We start from the raw sequence: 12,739 nt of genomic DNA, 5'->3' as shown, positions 1-12,739 counted from the left end.
GACGCAAGAAACACGAAAGCTAAAATCGATAATAGACTACATAATAATCAAACAAGATACCACAATAAATGTGGAACGGACCACAAACTACTGCCAGCAAAAATGGGCATTAATTGGAAACATACCAAGACCCCCTCTACAGAAGAACCGTTGAACAATACACTATAAGAGAAAAACAATACAATAAAAAACTACTCCAAGAACAATCAATAAAAGAACTATACCAACAAAGTCTAGACCAAAAATTAATAGAATTTAGATACGGCAACATCGAAGAAATATACGAGCATATAAAGGCGAGTATAACACAAGCAGCATTCGAAGCCCTTGGAGAAAAAGAACATATAATAAATAAACAGCACTACTATGAAATAAATGAACCAACAAAAAGAATATTTGAAGAAAAAAAGCAACTATACAGAAAATTGCTGATGACAAGCAACGATGAAGTTTATAAACAATATAGAGAAAAAGACAACAAAAGAATAAAGAATGGGAAAGAACCTGCTTAAATATTGAAACATACATAGGAAATACAAGAACTTCGGAGTCATGGAAAGTACTGAGAGGATTGAAACAAAACTCAAAAGAAAAAATTAAATTGGGAAATATACGGGACAAAGAATGGAAGGACTATTACAAGAAACTATTAACAGAACAAAGACCACAATTCATTGAAAAAGAAAACAGACGAAGACGAAGCAGATCCCCACAACAAGAAATAGAAATAACAGATAGGGAAATGAGAATGGCCATAAAAGCAATCAAAAATAAGAAGGCACCGGGACCTGGAGGCATCTCACCTGAGCTTATAAAATACGGATCAAAAAAATTACACCGTATGATACAATGGATATTTCAGAAAGCCATAAATGGAGAACAGCTCCCAAAGGAATGGACGGAGGTATATATGACATCTATATTTAAGAAAGGAGATAGAAAACGATGCGAAAACTACAGAGAAATAAGCGTATTATCATCACTAGGAAGATTATATGGGAAGATACTGCGAGAAAAGATAGAGCAAGCTATAAAAGGCAAAATCGGGGAGGATTAGGCAGGCTTCACGGCAGGAAGATCATGCATAGACCACATATACACACTGGAACAACTGTTGGAAAAGAAAAAAGCAAAAAATAGAGATATACACTTGGCATTTGTGGATCTGAGAAAGGCGTATGACTCTTTACCAAGGTCAGAACTATGGAAGGTAAGGTATAAATTAAAAATACAGACGGATCTCATAGAAGCTACAAAAGCTCTGTATAAAGAAAATAAAGTGTCCATTAAAACAAGAACAAGAATCATAGAAGACTTCATCACAACAAAAGGGCTCCTGCAGGGTTGTTCCACACCTTCAACCCTATACAAAATATACTTAGAGAAAGCCTTGACTACAGGGAAAAGAAAATGCGAAGGTATGGGAGTACCGGTACGGAACGCATACCTATATACGTTAAGCTTTGCAGACGATCAAGTAGTGATTGCACAAGCCCAAGACGACCTCAGCTATATGATAAAGAAACTACAAGAAGAATATACCAAGGCTGGCCTAGATATTAACCTCGCGAAAACAGAGTACCTATCTACAAGTGAAGAAGACATAGAAGATCTACAGATTGATGACAACGTAACAATCAAAGGAAAGGATAAATTCAAATACTTGGGATTTATAATCACGAAAAAGCCAACAACAGAAGAAGAAATTACACAAAGATTAGGACAAACAAGAACAGCAATCCGACAACTTAACTCTCAACTTAACTTAAGTATGGTGGGATAGACACCTAAATATGAAGACAAAAACACAGATTTATAAAGCATTAGTGCGAAATATTACGACATATGGGGCTTAAAATTGGATCATAAGTAAGAAAAACAGCAGTAAGATAGTAGCAACAGAGATGGAATGCCTGCGATGATGCAGCAGAGTAACAAGAATGGATAGGAGAAGTAATGACGAAATTAAGCAAAGAACATCAATAGAAACAGACATACTAACATATATAGAACAAAAAAGACTAAGGTGGTATAGACATGTAAGAAGAACTAGCGACAGCAGACGGATAAAGAGAATAACCGAATGGAGCCCCATAGGAAGGAGGAAAAGAGGACGACCCCGAAAATCCTGGAGGAATGAGTGTAGACGACGCCATGAGTAACAGAGGCCTGAACGATGGAGAATGGGACGAAAGAGAGAGGTGGAAACGGTTGAGCGAGGGAAGGCAGTGAATACTGTAGAATCCCTGAATGTATGTATGGAATAAATGTCCCGCAGATGTTTAAAAAAAGACCTGGAACAGAAACATAGTGACTCAATCTTCTGGAGAAACAAAAACCATTATTGATGCTTGGCAATTTTTTTTTCCAACTCCGTCAACAGCGAAATAGAACACACAAACAAATATATTGAAAGCTTTGGACAAATTACAGTAGAGAAAGAGCTGCCACCAGTACAAATATGGAAGAAATTAAAGCACTTATTGGTCTTCTATATTTTGCTGGAGTCTTGCGATCATCACACCTACATTTGAAAGATCTGTGGACACAGGACGAAACCGGCATAGAGATTTTTCATCTTACAATGGAAATTAATCGATTTCAATTTTTGTTGGGAGCGCTTCGCTTGACGATCTTGATGATAGAGAGGAACGGAAACAGTACGATAAGATATCTCCCATAAGGGAATTTTTTGATGGATTTGTTGATCGATGCAAAGCCAATTATGCTCTAAGTGAATTTGTGAAAATTGATGAAATACTTGAGTCATTTCTCGGCAAATGTGGATTTCGGCAATATATACCAAATAAACCTGCAAAGTACAGAATAAAAATATTAGCGCTTGTTGATTCCACATCATATTACACCTATAATCTAGAGGTGTATGTTGGGACTGAACCAGATGGGCCCTATAAAGTTGACAATAGCACCTCTTCAGTAGTACAAAGATTAATTAAACCCTTTCTGGAACTGGAAGAAATGTAACTTTCGATAATTGGTATACCTCGATACCTTTAGCTTTAGATTTGCTAAAAAAACACAAACTAACTGTTACGGGTACAATTCGCAAAAACAAATAAGAAATTCCTGAGACTTTACCGTGAATTTAAAGGAGCGTAAAGTTACTTCGAGCATTTTTGGTTTCACCGAAGACATGAACAATGCATTATGTAATAAACGCTGTCACCAATGTAACATCCACGTCTATAATGTTAAGGGATACTTAGCTCTGCGAGCGGAGGCAAGGCTTTCTGGTCCAGCTAGTCTGAACGGACGTGATTTCGCCTTCGCGGATTTATAAGAGGGTAGGGAAAATTTGGAAAGGGGGATGAAGGACGTCCCGTTTCAGGCCCTGTAAAGAGTTGAATCTATGGGCTTGCTTTTTGGGGTTGTTTCCCTTGGGTATGTGGCTGATACATTACAATCACAAAGACGAGATTAATTCAGAAATTGGCAATGAATACAAGCCAACACTGACTACATTTTAGAATGCAACAAGGGAGGTGTTGATACCGTTGATGATCTAAAAGGAGCTTACTCTGTGTCACGAAAAAGGTGCCGGTGGCGTCTAACATTATTTTTTTATTTCCTTGAATATATCTGGAACCAATAGACATATTGTTGCTGACAAAATAACAATAGCCATAGTACTAGGCGAAACTTTTTGCAGTCATTAGCATTACACCGCAACTTAAACATCGTCGAGAAATGGTAAAGTTACCAATAACTATGAGAAGTCGTATAAAAGAAATATTGGACATCCCAGAGGTATCTACGTAACATAGCCAGTATGACGTTCCTGGCAGATGTCATTTTTGCTCGTCAAAAAAGAACAGAAAAACGAAGACCGTATGAGTACAATGCCAAAAGTATATATGCCGAGAACATACTTCCCAGCTTTGTACTGAATGCTCTATCAAGCGTTTCACGTTAAGAAAATAACATTAGGCTTATGGAGATCAGTGTTGCCAAAACTCTCAGGCATGCGGTTTACTAGATTGTCGATATATTTTTCGAATTTCCATTTTCAATTAACATTTAACTGTAAAGTCAGAATAAGAACTGAAGAACCACAAAGTCTTATTATCATTATGTAGTCTCAGAGAACGACATAAAATCGCTGACATACGCACACCGTATTATTTTAAGTTGCAATTAGTAATTGGATATACGCATTCCAAGCGGTCCGTTTATTTGCTTTTAAATCTTTAATAGCCGGCAAAGTGCATGATTTAACTAAGCAATATGTTCTACTGATTTCTATGATTCATGGTATATGATATTCTTACCGAAAAACAAATAAACTGTCGTTACTATAATTAAAATAAGATAAAATAAAATTATCTTTTGTCAATACTATTTATTTAAATAAAATCGTTTTCCCTACTTTTCATCTCTTGTTTCGAATGGACACTTTTGGTCAATTACGTTAAAAAACAATTATTTAAATTATGTCTGTGAAAACAAAAATACAAATTATACAAGCCTGAATCGTGCTTGTGTTCATCGTGGCATCGCTGCGCTTCTATCGTTCATAAGAAATACATGGCCCTATCTCAGAAATGTTATTTTCTTAACGTGGAACGCTGTATAGAAGCCAACAATAAATGAAAAATTGTAACGTTAGTTTAAAATAAAAGAGTTTTTGTTTATATTTAAGTTATACTTGTGAGCGTGTTACAACGTTTTTTTGGCGCGTGTAATGCCGGGTTAAATAAGAGGGATTTACTGCTGGAAAACTATGTTAAAATGGTGGTTTATATGTTTCGAAATTTTACCTTTTACAGTTTTAACTTAAAACGATAAATTTTTAAAGAAAATAAAGCTACATTTATACCAATCATAAAGACCAATCATTGAAGGTTAAAAGTGATATAGAAATACGCCGCGTTGGTACTTATAATAACAACGAATCTAGCCTGAAGGCCATTCCGATTCTGAAATAATAATCACACAAAACTGATTCTGAGTTACTTCGGGCCAAGCAGATATACATTTTTCATATTCAACTCTAATTATATCCTTCGGACACAGAAATAAAGGATTTCTACATCTCCTTTTCGATACCAAAACGTTTCGGGTTTGGGGAGGTATGCTCATACGAAATTCTTGAAAACAATCAAAATTCAGTAAGGCGTGCCTACGCCTCGAGATATTCTCCTTAATAGTAAATATGATTTTAATTCTCCAGACATGACGTTTAGGTAAATATTATTTATTTAATATTTTTTTTATTAATAAAAAAAGATGGCGTTGAATCACGTATCAGTAATTTCTAGTGAGCTGGCACAAATTAAAAAAAATCAATTCAAATAATTAAAAGGGTTTTGCACGAAGTAACAAAGATTAACCTGTATTGGTTTCTATTAAAACCAAATTATGAGAATTTAAGAGAACACCACTACCGATGAATCACTAAATAATATACAGGACAACGTTTTAGTATTATTTAAAACGACTGGTAACTTTTGAAATTCTGGAAATCGGATAAATCAGATTATCTGCTGACAATAAGAACATTGATAAGAGGTGGAGGCCATAAAATGAAAGAAGAAGAAGAAGAACATTGATAGAAAAGACAAATAAATACTAGTATTTTGACAGTACCGAGATGTGGGCCATATAATATTAATTGTAGAATAGATTCGAGATATACATCACTAATACATAATATACGAAAGTGCAATATGATATTACAATTAGATAGATAGATAGATAGATACATAGATAGATAGATAGATAGGACGAACTCCCAGACAGTTTCCAAGACGTCAGACTAAAAATGAATATGACGAAAACAAAAACAGTGACAAGCACATACTACCCCAGATGTATAACTATAGATGGTAATGAGATAGAACAATGTTGCATAAATCAAGAGAAGGGCAAAACTGGCATTGAGAACTGCAAAATACCTCAATACTTGAGGAGGAAAGTATTCACCCAGTGCATCTTTTCTACCATAACATATGAATATTAAATCGAGACCATAACTATGTATGTACAGCGTTAACAGGCCTTTTAGGCCCATTGCTGGATGGATAATTTCTATAGTTTTCTGTTTTTAGCTATCAGCTTCCAATCTCTGATTCCCATCTCTCTGACATCTTCCATTACTGCATCTCTCCATTTCTTTCTTGGTCTTCCTCTCTTTTCTTTGCCCTCAGGTACTCTCCAAGCAATATTCTTGACTAGTCTATTACCTTGCATTCTTTCTAGATGGCCGAGCCATTCTAGTCTACGTTTTTTCACCACTTTTGTTATTGTAGGGTTAGCATACAACTGATACACTTCTGCATTAGTTCGTCTTCTCCATTCTCCCTCTACTACTTTTCCACCAAATATTCTGCGAAGTATCTTTCTTTCCCATGCTTCCAATGTGTTCTGTACGGTTTTGTTCATAGTCCATGTCTCGGCAGCGTATAGCATTGTGGGTCTAATTATAGTTTTGTATACTCTTATTTTTGTATTACGAGATATATCTTTGGCCTTAATTATTTTGCTCATGGCTCCAGCACACCTGTTGCTCTTGGTCAGTCTCAGGTTGATTTCAGTTTCTTCTTTACATGTCTGATCAATAAGAGTACCTAAGTACATATATTCATCCACCTTCTCGAATTCTACAACTGATCCATTCTCCACCTCCAATTTAAAGGTGCCCCTGGTGCTTATTCCTTTTTTGCTCGAGATCTCCATGTACTTCGATTTATTAATATTAACTTTCAGTCCCATTTTAGAGCTTTCCCGAATCAGTCTTTTTGTTATATTTGATAGTTCTTTTCCATTTCTTGCAATGAGAACCACATCATCAGCGTATGCTAAGCATTGGTGCTCCTTGTATAAAATAGTACCGGACCTATTTATCCCACTAATCCTTACAATTTTTTCTAGAACTATATTGAATAGCAATGTAGACAACGGGTCTCCTTGGCGAACACCTTTTTTCACTTCGAATTCTTCTGAGACTGTACCGTTGCATCTCACAGCACAAATGGTTTGTCTAATTGTCATTTTTACCAATCTTATTATTTTTTCTGGCACTTGGAATTTTTTTAGTGTTTCTATTAACTTGTTTCTGTTTATTGTATCGTAGGCAGCTTTGTAATCAATGAAAAGTACTTGTGCTGAAATGTTGTATTCATAGCAATTGGTCAGGATTTGTTTTAGCATAAAAATTTGATCGGTTGTTGATCTTCCTTTCCGAAATCCTCCCTGGTATTCTCCTAGATTCTTCTCTATATATATTTCTAATCGTTTTTTAATTAGTATGGCGAGTACTTTATACATTACTTCTAATAAGGATATTCCTCTATAGTTTGTGCATTCAGTTCTATCTCCCTTTTTGTGTATAGGAATTATAATCGACTTATTCCATTCTTGAGGCATTTCTTCGGCATCCCATACTTCTAGTATTAGCTCACCAAGTTTGTTTATTAAGACCTCTCCTTCATATTTTATGTTCTCTGCCACAATGCCGCTCTCCCCGGGACTTTTTTGGTTTTTCATATCTTTTATTATTTCTTCAATTTCTTCTCTTGTGGGCTTTGGTATTTCTTCTATTACTATTTGAGGTCTAGGAACATAACAATTTTCTTCAGTAGTCACTTCGTCATTTAGTATCTCTTCGAAATATTCTTTTCACCTTTCACATATTTGGTCTGGACCATAACTAAGACAAATATAAACAGACTAGCTACATCATATAGGAACAAGGACAATAGAGGGAGTAATGTTCAGATAGTAATTAAGGCGACTGACTAAGATCAAAAACAAGAGGGTAATACAACAAAAATTGACAAACTCAAATGGAGCTTCGCAGGCTGCACTACTTGACAATAAAAAAAACATTGGAATGTTACAAGACAACATTAGAGACCCTGCAAAGGTAGTCCTCTTGTACACAGTAGCTACAAGAAGCCCAATTCTGAAGACCCCCACACTGAGGGGTCAGGATCTTTCCAACTGACGACAACATCTTCGACAAGTACCCGATCATTATGCTGCATGACAAGATAAGGAGTCACATCTGCGCATCGTATTCTAACCTCTATCTTTACAATCCACTCTATGTGCTCAGCTGTTTTTCGTATATACGTAACGAGCTGGGCTTGTGTCTTGTTATCCTTTGCCAGTGCGCATTTTTGTAATACATAGCTTAAAATCTCCACAAAAATATTCACTGAGAAGTTATCACTTATCATTACATGCTCCTATAACACATTCATGTAAGAAATGCGATAATTTCAAAGTAAAAATAGAGGCTTGTGAAAATAGTGAACATTCCAAGAAGGCCGAACTTATTACTGCCAAGGAGAATCATTTAAGAAAAGCTGAAAGTGAAATGAATAATATGAAAATTGATATACAGTATGCAAAAGAAAACAATGACACCACAGTAATTATATTTCATCTGATGAAGACTCTTCCAACTGCGGTAATTTCAACTGGAATATGCTATTAAAAACGGCAGTTATGGACTTACTGTTTAGGGATTCATAATGCTGCTACCGATGACATTTTTATGTATGCTTGGGATAAATCGACTGCATCCAGAGAGCCACAGGAAATAGGTTCGTGTGTATTAAAATTTATTGGAGATAATGTACGTACAAAGAAACTAATAATGTACTCAGACCAATGTGGCGGTCAGAAACGCAATATAAAAATTGCGATGTTGTGTATGTACATTGTATCAAATCCAGCTTATACTGTGGAACAGATTGATCACAAATTTATAGTGAGCGGTCATTCCTACTCATCTTGTGACCGAGCTTTTGGCTTGATAGAAAAGCAGAAGAGGTATTTCTCAAACATATACATTCCGGAGCATTGGAACACCGTGATAACAGCAGCGAGAAAAAAGAATCCATTCAAGGTAGTACAGTTGAAACGAGACGATTTCATATTGACGACGAAAGCCTTAGAAAGTAGCATTACGAACAGAAAGATAAGCGTTGATAGGTCTAAAGTAGAGTGGCTAAAAATGCAGTGGATGCTGTATAATAGGATGCATTTATTCTTTATGTATTTTAAATATTCGAATAATCCAGTAGTCCTTTTTACTGAAGTTAACTTCAGTAAAAGGAATTCTCAAGATACTGCTAACCTAGAGCTCAAAACACTCTATGCGGATGGAAGAAAAATCAACCCTGAAAAAAAGAAAGACTTTCTGTGTTTACTAGAATATGTTCCGCCTATCTATCATCAATTATACCACCAACTAGCAGACTCTAACACTGCAAGAAATGAATTAGACGGAGCAATGGGCGATTTTTCAGTGAAGTAGGGTATAATGAAAACATTTAAAAACAATAAAAGTAAAAGTTTGATTACAACTTAAGTAAAAAAACTAGCAATAAGTTTTAATTTGTAATTTTTCAGTGTAATAAAAGTCATTATCTCTGGTATATGTCGATCGGATTAGCCAAGCGGGCTGGGCGGCTGGCTTCTCCTTCGCTTCAATGCGAGAGATGTCAGTTCAATCCCCGGGCTCGGTGTACAGAAAACAAAAAGGCTAACGCAGCAGTTTAAAAATTCTAAAATGAATCTGCGGCTTAGTCTAGAATATGCTGGTATCTGATCGGCCTATGGTGGAGCAGTACGGCAAGAGATAAGGGCTTGCGGCTAGGTGATACTCCTCCATAGATCCCTACCGGAAGGGCGTCGAACGCCTAAATACCGGGTATATATATATATATATATATATATATATATATATATATATATCTGGTATATTACATTTATTTCTGGTATATTACATTTATTTCTATTGGATGGGTTGTTTTCATACCCGATGGCCTATTATTCTTACTTTTATTGACATGCTTGTCTCAAACAGCCAATGCAAAAGTGGCCCAACTGTTAAAAAAATTACAAATACTTACAAAATTAGCATCAGGCTATAGCACATTACAATCTTAGTAATTTTTAAAGTATTATGCTGCGAACTAAGCAATGTGTTTAATATTTACTTAATTTTCTACATTAACTCGAAAATTTCACTAAACTATTTTGGCCCATATCTCTAGTTTTGATTTCTATCACTTGGGCCACTCTGGTTCTGGTGGCCCGAATTATTCATGCGGTAAACGTAATGCTGGTTGTCTATTTTAGTATAATTTTATTGTGATAAGGATAACCACTGGGTCCATAATTATGGTGAGTGAAGGCGCTAATAACTTAAATTCATTTAGTAATATTTTTGAATCTATTGCTGACAATTTTTGAGTATAGTTTATAAACTGCATTGAACATACTGATACCACCTGATACCTTTATAGTTTTCGTAATTGCTACCGTTGACTTTTTTAAACAGTCTGTGTTTAGAATGCATCTCTCCGTATACATCTAAACTAATCCGGTCTGGAATCTGCACACCAGTGTATCTAAGAACGTCAATATCACAAAAAATGTTGTAATGAATCGCCATCGTGAGAAAAGTACAAGCGTGAAGTGCGCATAGAGTGAAAATAATCCAAGCAAATTAAATAGATGTTTAGGCAACCATCAATCACAGTTATTGAGGCGTCGTATTTGCGCTTCTCATGCAAAATGAAAAAGAACTTTTCATGTTATGAGCAAATTGGATTGTTTTCGTGGGTACCATTTTAATGGAAAGATGGGTATGATAGTATAGGCTGATGTGTGAATTCGTGTGAAAGATTTTAACATGAAGATACATAATATTATTTTATAGCTTTATTCTCGCATTTATAGTTAACAAATGATTAAAATTAAATAAGTGGCTTACAGTAGTTAATAAGTAACGTACGTACATTTAAGGACCAATTAATGACGTACTGTAATAATGTAAACATCTGAGACTAATAGAGTAAGAAACTGTCTAATTCTACATATCAGCTATCTGGACTCTAACGGGCAAAGTATGGGTTAGCTTACGAGATTATTCATCATTATTGTCATTTTAAGCCGTTTTGTGTCTACTGCTGATTGTGGGCCTCCCATAAATAATTCCATTGCATCCAATCGTAAGCACCTTTAATCCAGTTGTGCTGGATACGTTTGTTGTTGTTCAATCATCTTGTTGGAGGATGTCCTCAATTATGATAGGCATCGTGCCTTGGTCTCTATTGTAAAATCCATTATAGTCCATGTCCTTTCTAATTCTGGCAATATGGCCTTCTAAGTTTCATTTCAGCGATGTAATTCTTTTAACTGCGTCCGTAATACCAGTTTCCTCCTAACTCCTCCTCCTGTGACACTTGCATCTTGTTGATTACTTTTCTGGTAAGGGTCTTGCTTCGTACGTTAGAGCTGGGGGTATACCGGGTGGTCCAATAAGCCGATCTCTCGGCTATATATATCAGAAACTATTCATGTTATAACTTTAGGAGAAAAAATTCCTTAGTAAAAGTGGCCAAGAGAAATCGCTGGAAATAACTTTCAAGTTTCTGGGTTAACCACTAGGGGGCGTAACCTGTGAAGAAAACTTTGAAAACCAGTTTTTTGAGAAATATGCCCAATTATACCAAGTGTTAAATAAGTAAACAAAGAAAGAGGCCTAAATTCTGCGCAAAGTTGATAAGTACTTTTGTTTATTTTTTCAAATAAAGGGTGGGGGAGAGTGGGAAAGTATTTGTGGATAAATACCTGTAACTTTGGTTTGGATCAACCGATTTTAACGAAATTAGTGTCATTAGAAAAATTGTGGATCATTTAATTTACGTCTACTATAAAACAATTGCATTTAGTTTTAATTGTCATGTGTAGAGGGTACTTTCGAATAGAAAAAATTAAAATTTGTTTTTCTTCAAAATGTTTAATAGAAACACCTGTTTATTGTAAATTATAATGGAACTGGATGAAATTTGTAACAAAATGGCGCAAAGCAAACCGCATGTCAATAGCTTTTGTCGAACTCGGGATATGAATAAAAACGCATAAACATAAGTAGGTATAGTATTGACTCACCCTTTATTATAACATAACATTAAATATGTAAAAAATGATACAAGTATCTCGACCATTAAAACTTAATGTTCAATTAAATGTTTAAATTGTTTTCCATCGTTGTCCACACAAAGATGTAATCTTTCGCATGTAGACATAACAGCTGCTTCAATCTCAGCTGTTGATATACTATTTATTGCGTTTATAATGCGCTGTTTCGTCTCGCGTGGTTGGTTGAGTTTGGACCACTAAGTCCTTCAATCTTCTCACAGATAAAAGTCCAGACATGTTAAGTCTGGAGATCTAGCTGGTCATGAAAATATACTTCCCCTTCCAATCCATTTATTTGGATAACTTGCATACAAATAATCTCGAAATCGTCTGGAAAAGTGCGGAGGAGACTCTCCATGTTGTAATATCATATCTCTTCTTGTTTGTAAGGAAATATCTTCCAATAAACCAGGCAACTGATTTTCCAGAAAATCCAAAGTTCTATCAAAAAAATATGGACCTACGATCTTTCCATCAACTATACGACACCAAACATTAAGACTTCATCTACCTTAAACCTGCACCTCATGTATCTACTGCGGATTTTCTTCAGCCCAATAATGCATATTATGCAGATTAACACCACCCGCACTATTAAACGTAGCCTCGTCTGTCCACAAAATGATATGCGGTTGTTCTTCTAGCGGACCTAACATCCAATTGCAGTAATCTAGCCTTGCATCGAAATCTCTCTCATGTAAAGCTTGGTGGAGAACTACATGATAAGGATGTCTAAAAAACAGAACAACAAATATTGGTGAAAAAGAAACCACTATAT

The sequence above is a fragment of the Diabrotica undecimpunctata genome, chromosome 9 (assembly GCF_040954645.1).
Source record: "Diabrotica undecimpunctata isolate CICGRU chromosome 9, icDiaUnde3, whole genome shotgun sequence".
In the NCBI taxonomy this organism is placed as follows: domain Eukaryota; kingdom Metazoa; phylum Arthropoda; class Insecta; order Coleoptera; family Chrysomelidae; genus Diabrotica; species Diabrotica undecimpunctata.
Note: the sequence above shows the minus strand (reverse complement) of the source record.